At 43.2% G+C, this 20,146-nt stretch overlaps 1 protein-coding gene across 7 annotated transcripts in view; it reads left to right on the top strand.

Annotated features, from left to right (window-relative positions):
• Positions 1–575: 575 nt before the first annotated feature.
• TACC2 (transforming acidic coiled-coil containing protein 2) overlaps positions 576–20,146 on the top strand; it is a 343,330-nt gene continuing 323,759 nt past the window's right edge. For 3 of the 7 annotated variants that reach the window (XM_069239188.1, XM_069239189.1, XM_069239185.1), the window contains exon 1: positions 19,570–19,705. The gene's annotated coding sequence lies outside the window, so the exon portion shown is untranslated. Of the gene's footprint in view, positions 599–19,569; positions 19,706–20,146 lie in introns of those variants that run through there. The other 4 variants (XM_069239191.1, XM_069239190.1, XM_069239186.1 and 1 more) reach the window with 3 other exon arrangements.

The raw sequence follows: 20,146 nt of genomic DNA, 5'->3' as shown, positions 1-20,146 counted from the left end.
GACTCCTATTCCTTCCATGACCCAGCCTACATGGTTGCCTCCAAGTGTCACATGAGGCCAGTTTATTGAAGTTAGCATTTCATTTTTGTGACAATTCCTCTGACACTCCTCCCATAGCACTTTCCATTCTAATATGACTTCACAATACTTATGGTCATGTAGATGTGCAACTAAACCCAAAGCTTGAGGGGTGGACTAACACTTCAAAAGAGGAGGTGGAGTGATTTTCAGAATCAGAGAGAAAATGACTTGTGGGGGCTCCCTTCCCTGTAGTGGTACACTGCATAATAAGGGGAGTCATTTTTCCAGAAGGCTACAATGTTGCTCATTCTGTGTTTTCTTCCTCTATCAGGATGTGCTGCTTCGTCCGGTGTTGCCTCAAGTTCCTCTGTGTCTCTCTTTTCTTTGCTCACATTCTAGCATTTAAAATGCATGCGTCGATTGGTCTGTCAGGTTTATTTATGCATGTGTTCTGATGTCCCTTTACTATGTCTGTTGTTTTGGGTTTTGATATCAATAGTCTTTTTGTTTTCCTTTGTTACAGGTGCCAGTGATATGCAGGCGAAGAAGCTTTACACCCACGGAGGATTCCTTGCTGGTAAGTGCCCCTGAAAAAGTTCAGCAATCTACTAGGTCCATATGTTTATAAATAGATACTTCTGGCAATAGCAAGGGTAAAAACCTTTTTTATGGCAGGAAGAGAATAGGCCCCCCTTCTTCCAAATCAGTGAGTGTATTGGGGAAGGGATTTTTCCACAAATAATAAAGTTTTCCCATTAATTAAAAATTAAGACAGCAAGTCCATATTTTCACATCTAAAAAAAGGTTTCACAACTTTTTTTAAATTTACACCTAGAAAGTTGTGATTGGTGTAGGTTCCCAGATGTAACCTTGAACAATTTAGTAAATTCCAAACAGTCGTAAATCTGCACCCATTCAAGGCCAGACCCCTGCAGGTGTAGACTTAAAACATTTTTCAAGATGCAGTTCCCAAAAATCATGAAATAGAAACATACACTTCTATCTCTGTGTCTTGGGGTAGAAGAGCACGATGAAGCAAATATTAGCTACGTACAGTGTCACCGCAGGGACCAATAAACAGAAGCCTGATACCGGACTGCACTCAAACCCAAGGACTGTGGCTGCACATTTGTAGAATTGTATTAAAGTGGTGGCATCCAGAGTGCTCAGCAAGGTTGTAGGCTTAAGACCCTTGGTGTGCCAGATGGGCGAAAGCTCTGCAGTGGAGTCTGGAGAACTTTGAAAGTGGTAGTACATGAGTAGCCATCAGAATACCCACATTGAACATTTAAGGGACACTTCCACCAAGGCATAGACAGGAGGTGTTCTCCAACAGGAGCATTCTGTAAAAGCAATGGGGCAAAATACTGCCTGCAGTAGGTGAAACATACACTGCTAAACAATGACTCAATATGCCCCACTTAAGTATGAGATGGTCACTAATCAACTCAACACTGAACTGAGTTAATGTTGTAATGTCTAGACTTCAAAATGTTGAAATATACCCACTGCAATATGTGAAACATATGGCAGCAAGGTTTGTGGTCAACTTCCAAAAGTTTGATCTCATTACACAGTGCTAAGATCATTACACTGGCTACCACCTAACAACCGTACCATATTCTAAATAGCATTTTTGGTGAAATGCCTTCAAAGAGCCCCAGTCGATCTCCAGGAATTACCGTCAGAAGACTGCCAAATCGCAGTCTTCAACACAGCTCAAGAACCACAGTTCAATGAAACTATGACATTGATTTGCTGTAAACAGTAATTGGATTCAGAACTCATTGCCATTAACTTTTAGGAACAACCTGAAAACCGGTATAACATTTAAGATAATTTACAGACTACAGACAATATAGTGTGTAATGAGCTCTATTTTCATGGTGTACCAGGTAAGTTAGACTGTCCACCGGCTTATTGTGGGAGGGTGGTTATCTGCCTCCTCAAGAGTTGAAAATGTGTAACATTTTGTATTTCTGTCCAATTTCCCTACAACTAGTCGACAAAACTTTAGGTTCTAATTAACCTGTGTTTTTTACAATACGTGTGGCAGTTTTCTTCACTTCTACCTTCCACTTTCACTAATCTTTCCACTCTGCCCCTTCAAAGCACCAGCTCAGTCAAACACTTACATGTAGTTGAAAGGTTCAGAGCGGGAATATGAAAGGTTCCACAGGTCCCACAACTTAAAGCCAAACATTACAGAGCTATCACAGAGGTTAGACTCATCTCAAAGGCTTGGTATTGGTACTAGAGTCATCTGCTTCGTTACAGAAAATGTGTAAGATAAGCAGTGCGCATATCTTTTAGCATACACCAACCATACAGGCTCAAGCTTAAGCAACAAAAAAGATCATAAGTAATGCACTAATAGGTGGTTTTAATACAAAGCTTTCACCTGAGTCATAATATAATAGCTACAGTAACAAGTGCCCTCTGCTTCCACATGCAAAATATCAGCAATAAGGGTCCCCCGAACATCGGGATTTTTCACTCAATATTAGTTTAAATATACTATAAAATGTAATTTCTTCATCACACAACAAATCAACATTTTCTCAAAAGTACACATTTTTTCCCAAGCATCATCTTTTTCATTTTGTGTCATTAACCCAATTCATACAAACAAAAGCATGCCATAGTCTCCTAATAGCCCCTGTTGTCCCTAGATATCAGCTTTCATTTTTATGTATATACAAATTCGCCTCCCAAACTTCGATTTATTTTTAAAACGTTGTCACAAGTACTACTGCCTCACATCTACAGATCCTGCATGCCCCATATATTTCGAACACAGGCCAAGTATGCCTAATATGATCCTGGGATATCCACCCACCAGCTGTTAGGGATGACTACCTTATGCCAGGGATGCTCATCAGAAATTAAGAATGTTTTCAATATGCCACCATTATGCCAGGGCACATATTTTGCCGAGGGTAGCCATCATTATGTTCTTGATGTCTGCCATTAAGCAGAGGTCTCTAAGTATGGCAGCCTTATGACAAGGGCACCATTAAATAGGGAATACACACCACTTGACCCAAGTGGGCAGCATTATGCTAAGAATGCTCACACATATCAGGACACACTTTATGATAGGGCCTGCCACAGGGAAGTATGATTGTGTATGTCCACCATAGCACCATGTACGAACAGTGTCTCAAGTATGCCCACAATATTCCAGGGCAACCGTTTTGAGAGTGATAGCCATGATTATACCAGGTCTAAAATAACTATGAATGGTATGGTTATTATTGTGAAGTTGATGGCAATGATAGTGGTAAGCATTTACCCAATACGCTAGGGGATCTATTATGCCAGAAGTGCAAATGTAAAGAATCAGGCCAGAGAACTAGGTAATCCACTAACAGCCTCGATGTGAGCTGTCACTGAGCTCACCCAAGGTCCAAACAAACTGGCCTACAAATATGAATAGGTTTCTGTGAGGTGTCCTGTGTTCTGTTTCCATAGGTTGGTAAGGTCCTCCTCAGAAATTAGCAGGCAACAACTTACAAACACAGTATAGTGAATAAATAATAAACATAAAAATCCAGACCATATTAGTTAAAAGGGGAAACAAATAATAAAAAAAGAATACTAGTCAATAGGAAAGCCACGAAAAAAGGAGGTCAGTACTATCCTATTGGCAATGCCAACAAAAGTAAAAAATTATGAAATCTTCCTTTATGCTGTTATTGGAACCTAGCTACCCTCTGTGTTTAGTATACAATCACCAGTCGAAAGCACTCAGATATTGCCTTTCAACTCAGGGGTGGCAGCAAGGATGACATTAACACGTGGAAGGAAAAAAGCAGCAAAGAGGCAAAGGCTAGGCTCACCAGGGGAAGGTCAGCATGAGCAAAAAAATGAATCTAACGAAAGGAAAGTACCCCCAAACCTGGCATAAACTAAGAAATCGCCCTGCAAACCTCCAAGCAAGGGAAAAAAAGCAGGATACAAAATCACAGACTTCTTGCTCACTAAGAAGGAATCGAATCCCACCAGCGCCTTAATGGGTATAGCTCCTGCCGACGACTCCGAGACAACATGTGCAGCTGACGTGAAGACCGCGCAGGACATCAAAAGGACCTGTGCGGACCTGGGGAAAATCAACATACCAATTCCCCAGCCATATAAAACCGGCTTAACGATCAGCGCAGAAATTCACAGATGTTACTTAGATGATACTTTTTCCACTTTAAACCTCAGTAACTGGAACAACTGGGGTGGAAGTCTGCGCTGCACTCCTTTTTCCAAACAACCCTCGCAAGTAGAGAACGACACAGACTGTATCATAATTGAGGAATTTCAGCTGATAGACCTTTCAGATACTTGCTCAGATACACCTCAGGGCACTCAGTTTGCAAACAACAAAACAAAAATGAGATCTACCTGTAGTACAAGCTCACCACGAAAAGATCTCTCATCTTGTAATATAACAACTACAACAACAACATTCGACACGCACGCATCCTCAGCTGTCATGGCAATGGAGCAACCAGAGCAACTAGAGGAACTTGAAGACTCACTAGACCACACAACGGGGGCTAAAGCAAACATAGAACCATCAACATCTGGAGACTCGTGGAAGGCCTTGCTAGCAACAATAGACGCGATATCAGCAGCCATCCAATTACAAGCAGATAAGCAAGACACTCAGGTAGATTTACTCAACATCCTGGCCATCCACATTGTGAGCATCGACAACAAGCTACAATCCTTGAATGATCTGATAAAGAGGGCTCAAACCCACTCATACACTCAGCAGGTGACATGTCAGTGCTCCATCACAGGCGATAACTCACAACGATCCCTGGATATCCTAAATGACATCTTGAAAGAGGTAAAAATCCAGACCCTTAGAACTGAAGAGCATCTTAGTAGTTGTGGCGAGAAGACCCCCAAAAACCAAAAGAAGAAGGATAACCCACAAAACGCAAAGATATCCCATGAGGAAAGCAATAATATCAAGGATATTCATTTATCCGAACAGGGAATGTCTCAGAGCCACACAGAGGGCAGATCATGCCTTAGCACACAAGAAATGGGACCCCTCAAGGGTGGATCGAAGGATTTAATTCCCAACAATTCAACAGTGGGGGAATCATCCCTTACGAAACGGGAAAAGAAACGAAAAAGGAAGGCACGAAAAAAAACAAAGGGGGTCCAGCAAAGCTGTATATGGAAATCGTTTGCTAAATCAAATGGCACGCAGTCCAAGGAATCAGAAAGCACTGAAAACAGAAACAAGATCTGCCAATCTAGACAGATCAGGGCAGAACGGCCAGCCAGCGAGGACAATTCTACAGGCAAACCAAGCACTTTTGTTAATCAATCAACATCACAGCAACAGTCTCCAAAAAAACCCTGTTCCAGCAACAAGCAGGGTAGCAGCCCTTTGCACGGAGAGACGGCCTTAAGAGAATTGGAACTATCATCAGGCAGTGCCCAGAACAGGGAACTCAGCGGTCTACTGACCGGCAGGAAACTGGCAAACCCTGGGAACATAACCCTCAATGCACAAGCTCCACACACAACATGACCGTAATAAATCAACCCGCAGGCAACAACAAACAGATATTAGATCATGGTTACCATCCTCGGTCAGATGATTGCACAAACAGCGTGGCACAAAAAAGAATCCCAGGACACCAGACAACGCAGGGCAATACGGCCCCAGAGGAAAATAAATTACTTTTCATCCCTTGCTATAATTCGAAGGGGGCTTTTGACATTCTAAATAGAGGCACCATACTGAAGTTAATAAATGCGATTTTGCCCCCGGCTCACATTTCAACAACAGAATTGATGACTGTGGAGTTCACTCCACATCCAAGCAATAAAGATAAAGAGGCAACGCTGACATCCTGGGCCACGTCCGCCATTATTGACCAAATTCTAGCACATCAAGATACGTTTAGCGCATGGGGCATCGCCCTGCAAAAACTAGAACCGCCCAGATACCCTAACCTTTTGGTACCGCAACAAAAGAAGGGCGGCTCAATCTTAAAATGGGCCGTGGGAGTAGAAACCTCCCTAAGCAGTTGGGACAACATTACAATTGTAAAGCACCAAAGCACGCCCCATCCTGGCATGCACCAACAGATCTTCATTGGTACTCCCTCAACAGACAAACAGGCTGGAAGGCAAACTTTAAATGACAACAATTACAAATGGTCCTGATGAAAACCCAGAATATATCCATATTTGCTCCTGGAACACTCACGGTTTAAAAAATCTGGTTACTGACAGGGCGGCTCTGAGTTTCCTCCAGCAGTTTGAAATCATCATGTTGCAGGAAACATGGGGCATGGAGCCGATACAAATTTCAGGTTATTCTGGGATAGACGTCTCTGCAAAACAACCTCAAAAACATGGACACCCCAAGGGGGGTGGCCTCACAACGTATTGCTCCACAAAAATCAACTGGGTGATCAAATAGATCGACCTGGGAATTGAATGGCTGCTACCAATAAAATTGGAACATCAGGCGCCATCAGGCAACAACAGAACTTTACTATTGATCAACGTATACGTACACCCTAGCAAAATCCAAAACAGTGGAAACATTGAAACATTGACCAATATTCAAAAAATGCTGCAGAAACAAAATAAGGACGCAATCCTCATTTTATCTGGCGATTTCAACCTTGATTTGAGAAAAGGCAGCACAAAACACCCTAACTGAACATACACATATATAAAATTTGAAACCCTGGGAATTCCGCTGCCTGACGCCTCTCCCTGAGGACGCCTAATCCGCACAAGTAACCTTTTCAAGTTGCACAAAAAAATCCAACATCGACTTTACATTAATAAACGAAACCGCATTGCCACTGGTTTCAGCATATAGGATTCAACAACGCACAGAGAGCGATCACTTTCCACAACTTATTAAGATCCGGAATTAATGGAATCGGCTCCCCACTGCTAATATCATCATTTTCAGCCCCAGTGACTTATGATACAAAAAAACTGAAATGGAAGGGGCCGGGCCTCGTCAAAGTAATGGAAGTAGTGTACCGCAGTGCAGGCGCAACTAAAGAGCTCAAAGAATCACTAAGAGTGCAGGCACTAGAAGACCACCCCCAAGAAGAATGAGTGATCGCTTGGATACACTTGTGTGATTCTTTAATAAATACATTTTCCATCAAAAAACGTCTCCCAATTGCGGTCATAGAGTCAAAAAACAAAGTCAAGAGTCGCAAAGAAGAAAAGCCATCGTTCAACAGGACATTGCACAATTTGAAAAATCAAGTCTCTAGAGAATCAAAAAAAGTCCTGAAGGACGTACACTGGGGGAGGAAATCTGATGACACAAGGCTTTCTGAATTACGAGCCAAATATAAGAAAAACTGCTGGATGGCAAAACAGAGTTATCACGAGGATCTGTGGACCAAGCTGCTCATGTCCAACAAACAGAAAAATATCAAAAAGTTCTGGGAACTAATAAATGGACTAACCAAGGGACAAAATCGACACACGAATGCAGGTATCGATGCAGCCACATGGGAAGCCCACGTACAGACAATGTTCTCACTCCCAGAGCACCATGCGAAGGAGGAGGCCTCACAGATAGCCAATGACTCAAGTAAGATTAATTTTGGCTTCAGAGTGACAACACAAACAGAGTTATCACGAGGATCTGTGGACCAAGCTGCTCATGTCCAACAAACAGAACAATATCAAAAAGTTCTGGGAACTAATAAACTGACTAACCAAGGGACAAAATCAACACACGAATGCAGGTATCGATGCAGCCACATGGGAAGCCCACGTACAGACAATGTTCTCACTCCCAGGGCACCATGCGAAGGAGGAGGCCTCACAGATAGCCAATGACTCAAGTAAGATTAATTTTGGCTTCAGAGTGACAACGCAAACAGACTTAACTCTAAAGGGAAATGAAGAAAAGCACGCACTAATGACCATTGACATAGAAATGCTGAAAAGCCTTATCAAGAAACTAAAAATGGAAGGGGCAGCTGGTCAGAACGGTATTCCAAACGCCTTGTTTAGAGGAGACCCTTCATTTTGGGCGTATTATTTGGCGCTGCTTTTTAACGAGCTCCAAGGCACTACGGGTCTCCCAGATGCATGCAAAGGCAGCATTATTCACCCAATATACAAAGCAGGTAACCCCGCAAATCCTTCAAACTACAGGCTAATAGCATTGATAGACGTGGAAGCAAAACTCTACGCATCCGGCCTACTGCAACAACTAGCAGAATGGATTCATGACAGACAGTTAATTCCACAATGCCAAACAGGTTTCAGAGCTGGTATGGGTGCTTCCACCAACCTGGCAACCCTGGCCCTGCTGGGAAACAAAGCCAGGCTTAAGAAAAAAAGGCTACTTGCATGCTTTATTGATCTAAGTGCAGCTTTTGATTGCATACCAAGAACCCGCCTATGGGAGAAACTGAAAGGGTGGGGCTCACCATGCAGCCTCCTTGGCGCATTGATGGACTTGTACACAGGTACTTGGGCGCAAGTAAAAATTGGAGAGGGCAGCCACCTCACCTACATAATATTAACAGCAAAAGGACTCAAACAAGGGTGTGTATTGGCTCCCACGCTGTTTAACTTATATCTTGCAGACCTAGTCGAGGCTCTAGCTCCCGTAAATAGCCACCCGCCAGTATTGGCCAAGAAAGGAATTGCGTGGCTACAGTACGCAGACGACATAGTTCTACTCAGCCAAACACCTGTTGGGCTACAGCATAGCATTGATGCATTTTATACATACATAACAATGCAAGGCCTAGAATTTAATTTGAGTAAAACTAAGGTTGTCCGCCTAGTTGACAGGAAGTTTAAATCTGGTTCATAAACGTATCCCGGGTGGAGGTTGCATCCACATATAAGTACTTGGGATTCACTATGGACCGCCTCCTGACTTTCAAGCTGCAGCTAGCTGTCGCTCAAGCAAAAGCCCTCTCATTGACCTATGGTTTTAAAGTTCTAAAACAAAAACTGAGCTGCCCTTCATACTCCCACCTGCTTTCTGTCATGGCAGCGCGTCTAATGCCCACCATCACTTATGGAGCCGAAATTATGCTGGGGAAGGAGTCAGTTTTTTTCAATCAAGTCCAGACAAAGGCCTACAAAACAGTTTTTCGGATACCACGACCAGCATCTCCAGCTCAGGTTCGTTTAGAATTGGGTCTGAAAAACTATGAATTTCAGAGTAGATGTGCCTTCATTAAACTATGCTGGAGGTTGCGTGCAGCTGAGACTGGTAATCTAAACAACCTATGTTGGATGGAAATTGAGGAGCAACAGCGACACAATGATAAAAGCATCTGGGGGTCATCACTTAAATAACTGCATTAAAGCACCAGGTTTGCTAGAAGCCTGGGACCAGAACCCGGACAAAAAGGAGTTTTTTCGGAAGGCAAACGCTGTCACTAAGAAGAAATTTTTACATTCTGATCAACAAAAACTGGCAAGCAGACAGCACGCCTGGACTATCATAACATCATACAAAACTTTACGGGCACAGGAATACCTAGCAGCAACCTTCAACCAGTCGCTGAAACATCGGTTCATGCTTTTCCGCTTTGGGTTGATGGAAACGAAGGATATGGTCCCTTCATGGAGACAGCAGGATCTGACACATTCCTGTCGACTGTGTGGGTACAGACAAGAGTCTTTAGAACACATTTTTTGTGCGTGCCCGGCTTTGCTAGGCCTCAGGACAGTATATCTAAAAAACATTTTTAAGACACTGAACACACTCTCATGCAGACCGGCCATTATAAGCTGGCTTAGCAGACTTTCAATCCCGTTTTCTTGTCGAGGGACCAAATTCATGGTACAGGCTCAGAAAGAATTAGTGAATAAAATTGAAGCCGAGTGTACGAGCGACATCATTTTATGATTAGAAAATCTCCGAAAGTTTAATTCCAGCCAGGAAACAGCCCTAGGTACTACTTAGGATTCTCACTCAGCTTCACTCATTTACTATTATAGTGTTCGTAAGGGAGTAAGAAAGTCCTAAAGTTAAGTTCTAGACCAAGGTTGGAATTAAGTGGAGAACATTTTAGCTATGCACAACTCTTTACCATGATATGTTTTAGTTTCAAATAAGCTTTTATGTTTTTATTATGGGTTTCTATTAACATAATGAGTAGGCAAAGTATTTATATTATTATTATGCATTTTGGAATTGCGATGGTTTTAATTAACCGAGTCAATAAACTTAAACTTGAAACTTGCTGTTATTGGAACCTAGGTACCCCCTGTGTTTAGTATACAATAAATGCAGTAACATATAAATTTGTAGTTGGTCCCCCTGATGGTGTTTACCTTTCGATCTACACTTTTATTTAAGGGTCTCATAGCTCTTCAGCAGAGAAAGCCTTGAAACTGCCACGAGCAGGAGCCCCACAAGGTACAAAGAGTACAAAATCATGTGATACCTCAACATTTCTGGCAGAAAGCTGAGAGAAAGTAATACACAAACCTGAAGCTACCAATTTTGTATAATGTTTGGAGGATTGGTCAGTTTTTCTGCTCTAGAATAGAAACTTTTCAGGTTTCACCTGCTACAGCACTTGCAAGTGAGATTGTATACAATGAAGGGGTTTGCAGCCTGCCCATTGCTTAACATTAGTTGGCTTGATTGTCACTGTTATTTGCAGTCTTCTAATTGGCCAGCACGTGCTGGCTTCAGTTCCCCTTCTTTTGGCTGGAACATGATCAAGTACCAATTGCTTTAGCTTATTTGCTGTCCCTACACTGACATGCGTCGCCCCCCTGGCTAAGAGCCAGCAGATGAAAAATAAACCAATTGCTTACTATCATTTTATTTTTCATCTGCTGGCTCAGTCAGTGTGTGAAGAGAGGGGTGGGGCTCCACCATGGTATAGGGGAGAGGGGAGGAGGAGAGAGTGTACCTAATTGCACATGTGTGTTTGGCTGACTGTATCAGGCCGGCCAAGCACAGATGCTCACTTAGGTTTATCCAGCTGTGTTGAACAGTTGGGCTGGAGAAATTGCACAGACCCTAGGGCAATGTCTGAGCAGCAGTCCAAGCCACTCAGACCAATCCTGATGCTGCTTTTGTGCTAGGTTTAGCACGAAAGCGGCACCACGATTGCCGGGAAGGCTGTGCAGGTGTCCCAGTGAATACTGGGACACCAGAAGAGGAGCGTGGCAGCAGGAGGTGGTGGCGACAAGAACGGTAAGTGTTTTTTTATTTGCTTCCCCCACCCCCATTGTCCCCCCCCCTTGAAATTTGCGACGGCTGCCTCTGCACTGACCGTGCTGTGATTGAGGTTCTACTTTTATTTTTTTATTTTTCCCATTCATCTTTGTTGAACCTTCTGCCATTTGTAGCTATGTTTTACTATGCCACACACACTTCAAAGAAGCCCTTTTTGTCTTAGAAATGATGTTTACTGTGACAACAGATAATATCTGGGTTTATTGTGACAACAGATGTCATCTGCTTCCCAATGTAACTTCACTAAGAGATGACCATGGGCGCAATTCCTTTCTTTCTGTGATAGGATTTTTTGCCAAATTACATATTTTTTGTTCCTTTTCACAGATGAGGAGATGAACTGATTTGTTTAGAATCACAGGGGTGTGGTGCAAGACCTAACAAGCCTTGGCAAGGCCAGTAGGTTTTCCCTTAAACTGTTGGCTCTGCTATTGCCCTTTGTTCCTGCTGTATAGCATGGCCATTAATGACTTTGACAATGATTTGTGGCATTGCTGTATAGCAAAGTGGCTGCTGTGCAGCATGGCTAAAAATAATAATAATAAACAAAGGACTATGATGTATTCAGTGTTAATGCACTTTTAAAATAAGGCACATTAACCTGAGCTCCTTCTTAGTGCTTTTTAAAATTAATTTTAGGCACACTTCAAAGCATCCACACTGCTGCAGAGCATGGCTACAAAAATTGCCAAAGTCAGTAGCTCTCATTGGTGAGACCTATTGGTGTTGCCTTTTGAGGGCGACCGAGAATCTTAAATGGATTCTTGATCAAGGGGGATGAGCGCAGCCTTTGACACAGTCTCTCACAAGGTATTATTGCACCGCTTGGAATGCCTAGGGATTTTTGGAATGGCTCTAAAATGGCTAACCTCTTTTCTCAGTGAGAGAAGTTTTCATGTAAGTGAGGGGTCTTATTATTCTGCTAGTCATCAACTGAGGTGTGGAGTATCGCAGGGTTTGTCATTAAGCCCTACACTCTTCAATATTTATGTCCGGCCTTTGTCTGACATCACTGGGGCGTTTGGTTTCTCTATGGTCTCCTACGCTGATGATACACAGGTGATTGTTACACTGTCTCACGATATTGCAACCACCTCTGCTATTCTTAACAGCTGTTTGACGGGGTAGCAAAATGGATAGAAGTTAGCCGCCTCAAAGCAGAGAGAAACCTGAGGTAATGGTGGTTGGTAATAATGTATCGCTATGGCAACAAATCACCTGGCCCTCTGCACTAGGTGATCGTCTGGTACCGAGAACTGAAGTAAAGAGTCTGGGTTTCACTTTAGGTCATAAGCTTTCAATTGACTCTCAAGTGAACAGGTTGTGGGCACCTGTTTTGGACTTTTGAGAGCCCCTCTGAAAACCTTGAAATGACTCCCATTGGAAGCCAGAAAAATTGTGATCCATGGGTTGATATTATCGTGCCTGGGCTACGGGAATTCAGTCTATTTAGGCAGCCGGAAAATGGTTATCAGGAAACTACATGTAATCCATAATGCTGCAACTCTGATTCTTCTGGGGATTCTAAAACTTCATTCTGCAAGGGAAGCACTCAAAACGATACATTGTTTACCTATAAGTGGCAGAATTCAGTTCAAGGCTCTTTGCCTGGTTCATCACGCCAAACACAAGCAGGGCCCTAAAATTCTCCATCAATTGATTGACTCATAGCAACCCAGTAGGTCCCTCCTGGGACCTTCCCATCATACCCCTGATAAAAAGATCCAGGATTAGCGGCCGGTCCTTCGTGTATTTAGCCCCCAAGCTGTGAAATTAATTCCCGGTCAATTTGAGAAGTGAAAATAACTAGCTGTTCTTTCATTAGAAACTAAAAACATACCTCTTTCCCAAGTAGAGCTGCTTGTAGCTTACTGATTTCTGTCTAGCGCTGGGAAGCCTGGTTTTGGGTAGCCATGTGCTTTACAAAACCAGTAATGTAATGTAATTTTTTTGTTTAAGAAATCCAAGATTTTTCACAGGCTCTGGTGATATTGCTGCTTTAAGGTTTGGCATTTCATCCACTGTAAAAGGAAAGTATGAAGACCAACAAATAACAGCATCTACTTCTATAATTGTATGTTCATTGTATTTATATAGTGCTTACTACCCACGATGAGGTGTTTGAGTGCTTTATGGCGAGTAACGTGCTACTTCGGAAACCAGGATTAGTTGTTAGTTTAGTTGTTTTTTGGTTAGAGAGTTTAGTCTTGTGTTCTCAGCTTAACATGCATTACCCCAGTTTGTTTGTGGTGGGATGAGATGGAGTTAGATGTTGTTGCTTGTAGTGGTGGGAGGTATTTTAGCTTGGGTGAATGATTGGTGCAGTGATTAGGTAAAGGAAGCTCCCACAAAGAAGTTAGACATCAATGCTGGTGGGGCTTGGCAAGGCATGTTGTGTGAATGGCTGGTGGGGTGAATAGATAGGGTAAAAGACATTTTAGAAGTTTAATAGATTGCAGGCAAGTGATTACCAGTTTGTGAGATGGAATGGGTTATGCGCTATGGGTTGATACATGACCAGCTCACAAAAGTAGATACAGAAAGGGAAGCTAAAGATCACAATGTTTAATCTAGGAGTCAAACAAAGACACATTTAATAGTATTCTTGTTTTATATTTAATTATGCATGGAGTGAGTGAGTGGAAGATCTGTAAGCAGGTAGGACTGATGGAATTCTTGAATAAGATCTTGATAAGTTGGCCAGAGCTTCTGTTTGTGAACAGAACAGACTTTTTGTTGTTTGTCTCATCTTGTCGAAGGTGGCGCATAGGAGTATGATGGGAAGGCTTGGGATAGCCAACTCTTAACCATCCTTTTAAATTCAAGATGTTTATTAGTGGCTCTTTTTTTGTGCTAGAAGGGAATTTCATAATTGTGCAGCCTGTAAGGAGAAAAAAGTGTTGCTGTTTGCTTTTTGGAAGGTGTAATGGTTAATTACGGTGCTAGGCTGGAACATAAATTCCTAGGTTGGGAGTATTTGTTGATTTTAATCTGTAGGAATTCAGGACCATTATGGTGGATTGCCTTGTAGTGATTCATCATAGTTTAAATGAAAGTCTTCATGTGAGGTAACTAGTTAAAACCCTTCAAGGCAGAGGAGATGTATGTGCATGTCTTTGCAGGTAAAAGTAGTCTTGCTGCTGAGTTCGGAATTCTCTGGAATATGGTTGGGAGAGGGATCCTGTGATGCAGATCATATACATATTCAACTTTTCAGAGCATGAGTGGTGTTGTTACTAGAACATTTTGTGGAAATCCAAGATGGGGAAAATGTGATAGCATATCTTCATAGAGTAGACCACTGACCTGATCAGTTCTTCCACCTGGCCATTTATTGAGAGAACAGAGTCCATTAGAATTGCAATTTGTTTCATGGTGTGTGTAGATCATCTAACCAAAGTGTTACTGGATCATACCTTTGCTAATCTACACAAATGAATATGTCGGCTTTTTTTGTATTTAGTTTAAGATAGCTCCATGTTATCCATTGGTCTACAACTTTGAGACCGTTTTTGTGTTTTCCTGTCATAACGTGTCTTTATGGAGTTAATTGTTTCCAGTTTAGTGTTTGTGGTTAGATTAATTTTAAAGTCATCAATGTTTACTTATTCCAAAGTATGTATGTTTCTGCTGAATGGGATGAAGTAGTTGAGAGTCTCAAAGGGATCTTATTCGAGAAGGAGATTAAGATGAGGTAATGACTGGTTCAGTAGACTAGAGAATTTCCATAGATTGTTATGATGAGTTAGTTGCATAATATGGGGTCTAACATACGGTCTGCTATATGGGCATGTGTTTAGGTTGTGAGTTGTCAAGTCTGATTAGATGGCATTTGATTGAGGCAATTAAGGTTTGTCAAACCAAATGTTTAATTTGCCACAGATGCATAGGTTGGAGTGGGCGATGGACAGGTCTAATACTGTGCCTAAGGCTCCAGTAAGATCTCCATTATTGGGTGGTGGTCTGTATAGCAGGTGTAAGTTGCAGCCTGCCCTGACAAGATGGTGGTGCTCGGGAACATGCCAATTTTGATGAAAGAAAGAGACCTTGAATCAATCTTTGGCATTGACAGCTATTTTTCGAGATACGTGCTCGAGAGTGCTGTTAGGACAACAGTTGATTTAATTACTTGGAAAACACGTGCCCCTCTTGTCCATTCTTCTGATCTGCTATCTCTTTTCCTCCTGTAAGCTCACAGATATGCATCAAGAGATGCTCAACAGCCTCGTTTAACTCTGTAGAAAGGAGGTACGCTGTAAGGGCCTGGTCATGACCGGGCCACAAAAAGGTGCAATTTGTGAACCTGCTAATTTACAATAGCACAGGGTGCACAAATTAGCTAGTGTGCAATTTGCACCTGATTATAGTGTTTGCTTCCAGAAATGGAGAAGCACACAACAGTTGCACAAAATTCCACTCATTTCTGGTTGCACAAATTTACATTTTTTGCAGTTTGCTTCCACTGGACAAAACAACTGCAATTTGCAACCAGATTGCAATCCTGTTTTGGGCTCAAATGGGAGATTATGCCCAAAAGAGGATAAATGGCCACAATGTAACCAAGACCTAAGAGTATTTCAAACAGTAGTCAGTAGTGCCCTACAACACAGTGTAATGATCCAACTTAATTAACATTAAGTAAGGTCATCCAAGGCTATAAAGTAAAAATGTGTACAACGGTAAAAATGTGTACAACGAGGCTTCTTATAGTTTTCTGTTAGTAGATTTATTCAAATTTCAAATTAATTATTACATAAAGTAAAAAGTTAGTCAGAATCTGAAGCTAAATTCTTTAATAAATGTATTAATACAACGAATAAATACATACAAAAAATAAAGTAACGAAAGCACATATCGCAAAAGTCAAATTATTAACAAAGCGTAATACAAAAGGACTACGCGACATGTAACCCTCTTTAAATAACAAGCAGGTCTCTCCCTTGCAACTCCTGCCTAAATAGCACATCTATTAGAATGTTTCAGACAATGAAAGCACACAGTTTCATAGCATGGCACTATGTAAAAAAGTGAGCACTAAAATGTTATTTGTACCGCAACCCAATGGAACTATCAGCTTCTAATCCTACCACCCTAAATAACACCTATTTGCTCATAATTTCCATTTGCTAATATCTTAAACAGAGGAAATAAAAAAGAAATTAAACTTAATCCACTAGACTGTTCTGCGTGACATAACAATGGACACAGTAACAAAGATTCATCACAAAACACTGTAATGTTTCAAAACACCTTCCTTTGGCCGAGGACGTTAGAGAAAAATGAGAGTTTGCACGTACAGAATGTGGCTACATCTGAGTTTCGATGATTCTCTGAAAAGCAATGAAAAACAATGCTTATGCACAAAATGTAAACATGCACTTTCAATAATGTGACCTAGTGTGGCCTAGTTATGTCAAGTAAGCCAAAGCTATGTTAAGCATTTATTTTTTAAATAAAGGTAATTTTCCCCAGCTGTAAGGCGGCTAGCAGCTGGTGGTAGCTTGTTTAAAGAGTTATGTGATGTATGCATTGTTATGTGCCTCCCTGGCGTTGAGACAGCATGCATACCTAACTTGTAAACTTTGACCATTCCTCATTAATTGGGTCATCCCCTTTCCTGTGCAGGGTGACTCGTATCCATTAATTAAGACACTGTGCAAAGCACCGTTAGTGGGCGGGCTGTCCCTTTCCCAGGGGTCTTTCACTGATACAGGATTGACTGGAAGGTCTGGCGACAATTATAACTAGTAAGTAAGCCAGCCATGTGTCACTACACTCCATTAGGTTCACCGCCACACGCACCAGTCAGTGTGCACACATGGTGTAAGCACTGCGCACGCATCATGTGCCAAACTAAAAAAAAAGTGCATAGGCAGACTGACTCGTGGAGGCACAATACATGAACACTAATAAGGCTCCTTTCTAAACACAACTCGTTCCAAGGCGAATTATATAGTCCAGTGCACCGTGGTCCACCGCAGTGTCCGTGCACTGGATATAGTTTACCTGCTCAGTGGGATCCCAGCCCTGTGCACACCAGGGAACACTGGGGCCCCATTACCGATGCATCGTTTGCGCACAGAGAGGTTCTACTGCTGCGCCTGCTGAGGCCCCTCAGCCCGAGGCCTACTTCCTGTACCTCGGGATCTCTCCGCCGAGGTGAGCCTGCAGCGTGTGCGTAAACAGTGGAAATATCCAGGGTAAATAAGGCACCGCGGCCTGGGCAGCTGGCACCAGCAGGGCTCATGTGATGAAGGCTATAAACAGACACGTCGCCTCCTACCCTGCGCCTTTCACCTGCCACCGCATTCCTATTCCAACCAGCAACCTGCTGGTTTTATGGCCGGCCGGCGCACTCTTTAATGCATGTATATAAGCTGTGGAGCTGCCCTTCCTTGTACCCCTGCGTGTATTTACATTGCAGTTTGTATTAAAAGGCATAGCCTCTCGCCTTGGAGTGAGGCCAAGTTAAATTTACTGCATCCCACCCTGAGAAATGAGTGCTAAACTTGACAATATATTTATTGGCCTACACTCATTCCCAACTCTGGGCCTGTCATTTCTTGGTAGTCATTAGTGCTGCTGAGTGACCAGAGGCAGCACCTAGTTCTCATACGCTACAACAAAACAAGCCCACCTCCAAGAAGATGCTCCACTAGCCATGACAGGTGGATTCCACTGCACACTGACATGAAAACCCCATAAATGTAAACTAGGATGGAGACAGCCACAATGATGTCACGCATGGCCTACATCATTATGCCAATGCTATGTGTAGCAAGTGAAGATGCTGGACTGCGAATGGTAGCAACATCAGCGCACACGGACGGCCCTTTATTTGCACAACTCTCCCCCTCAACCCTCCCACTCACACACAGCCCACTAGAGTTGAGCATGTGCCTAGGATGTTTCCTGAACATTTAAGTGTGCAATACTCTTTCTTTCTTCCAGTCCCTGCCCATATGCCCCCTCGCCCTATTTCCCCCCTCACTGGGTCTGTATCCCTCCTTCTTTCTCCTCATACATTCTTCCTGCTAAGTTTCACTTTCACTTTGTGCCCTACTGCGAACTCTCATGGTTGTTGTGCTGCTGGTCAGTGTTTTAACTGCTGTGCATTTCCTAGATGCACATAAAGGCATTTTTTTAAAAGAAGGGCCAGCTCTGACTGGAGATCCTGTCATAATCTGAATTCTAAATCTACTACCCCCTCCTGGAATAAACCATGCCTTTTATCCTAACAGCTATGGGGAGGCAAATGTAGAAAGAGAGGACCTTGGTTAGCCAATCAAAGTCCAATAACGTGTGAGGAAGGGGTGGTAGATTAACCCAGCACCCACCAAGAATATTACCAGTAACCAGCAACTGCTCGAGCCCCGAAGTAAATGCAATTTAACCAATCAAAATTCAGGTCTGCCCTAGTCGCTCTTCACAACACACGGTGTACGGCCACGTACAGCACTTCCGGTTCACGCACTGGCGGCCACTGTAGACACCCAGGTAAAACACATAGCAACAACCAAAGCCATTGTAGGGTGGTAGATGCTGCACGACATGCTTGTCAGTCACTATAAAACTAGAGGTGCAGCCCTTCCCACCACACTCATTGTGGCGGACCCATTACAGTACCTCATGTGCCGCCCAGGCACGACGGGAGCTGAGGCACAGACTATCTCGTGCTTGACGGGTGCACGCGCACTGCAGGTGTCATGTTAAAATACCTCACCTGAGGATCAGTCTTCACAGGATGAAGGGCACATGCTACTCGTGCCGTCACTATCCGATTCGGGCACAACACTGCACACTTTTCGGGCACTGTTTGAGTACACGTATAGCATTCCGCAAAATGCAGATATATGATCGAGTCCGTGCTTCACTACTGGGACCAGGAGTGTTCGCTGTCACTACTGGGACCAGGGTGGGGGACACGATGTGTTGCATGCACGCCTGCAGATAAGCCACTCCAGTGCCCCATAAAATGCACAGGTGCTATAGCGGCTTAGTCAGAGTACCTCACAAAATGTTTGGTTCTTACAGGGGTCTACGTACAAACCAGTACTTCCTGTAACACTTGACCCAAGCACAGCACACCCCGGCCCAGTCTTTGCAGTCTCGAGCCGCAGAGCAGCTCTGTGCTGTTCAGGTGTCTTTTCACGCCCTTTTGTTTAGTTTTCTGTGTCAAAGGGAGTGGTTGTTTCCAGCACACCTGACAATAAATTCTGCCATGTCCTCACGTGTGCTATTAATCGTATACACTCCCTGGGACCTGCTACACCTGTCGGTAACTCCCTTTTTCCTCAGGTGTTCCTCGGACGTGACCTAATCTCCCAGAAGAGTCGCGGAGCAGGACGTGCAGACAGCAAGATGTCGGCCTTTCTGGAAGCTTTGTGAGGGACCCTGCCCGGAATACCATGTTGAGAACACTCTGAAAGTGCAGGCACTGGCGGCAGCAAGGTGAGTGCTCTAAGACCTGCCTCAGGAGACAGAGAAAGCAAAACTTATAGGGGCCGATTTAAGAGCCCCTAGCGCCACCGGCGCGTCACTTTTCGTGATGCTCCAGTGGCACTAACCACTGCTCCATATTTACAAGGAGGAGTAACGCCATTCTGTGCAGTTACGCCTCCTTGTAAATATGGCCCCCTCCGACACAGTTTTCTGCATTAGTGGAGCGTGCAGTGTGTGTTGCAGTGGGCGTTCCACCCCAACACCCACTTCTTTTGGCGATGCCCCAGATTTACGAGTAATCGTAACCCTGTGGCAGCGCCAAAAACAAACTCTACCCAGGGGTGGTGTTAGCATGGCAAAACGAGGAGGAATGCTGTTATTCCTCCTCGTTTTTTGCTTCTGCAGCACACATAGAAAGAGCAAAATGACATGGGTATCCCTTCTTGCACA

This window comes from Pleurodeles waltl, chromosome 6 (genome assembly GCF_031143425.1).
Source record: "Pleurodeles waltl isolate 20211129_DDA chromosome 6, aPleWal1.hap1.20221129, whole genome shotgun sequence".
Taxonomy (NCBI): Eukaryota; Metazoa; Chordata; class Amphibia; order Caudata; family Salamandridae; genus Pleurodeles; species Pleurodeles waltl.
Note: the sequence above shows the minus strand (reverse complement) of the source record. Positions and strands in the feature narration are given on the sequence as shown.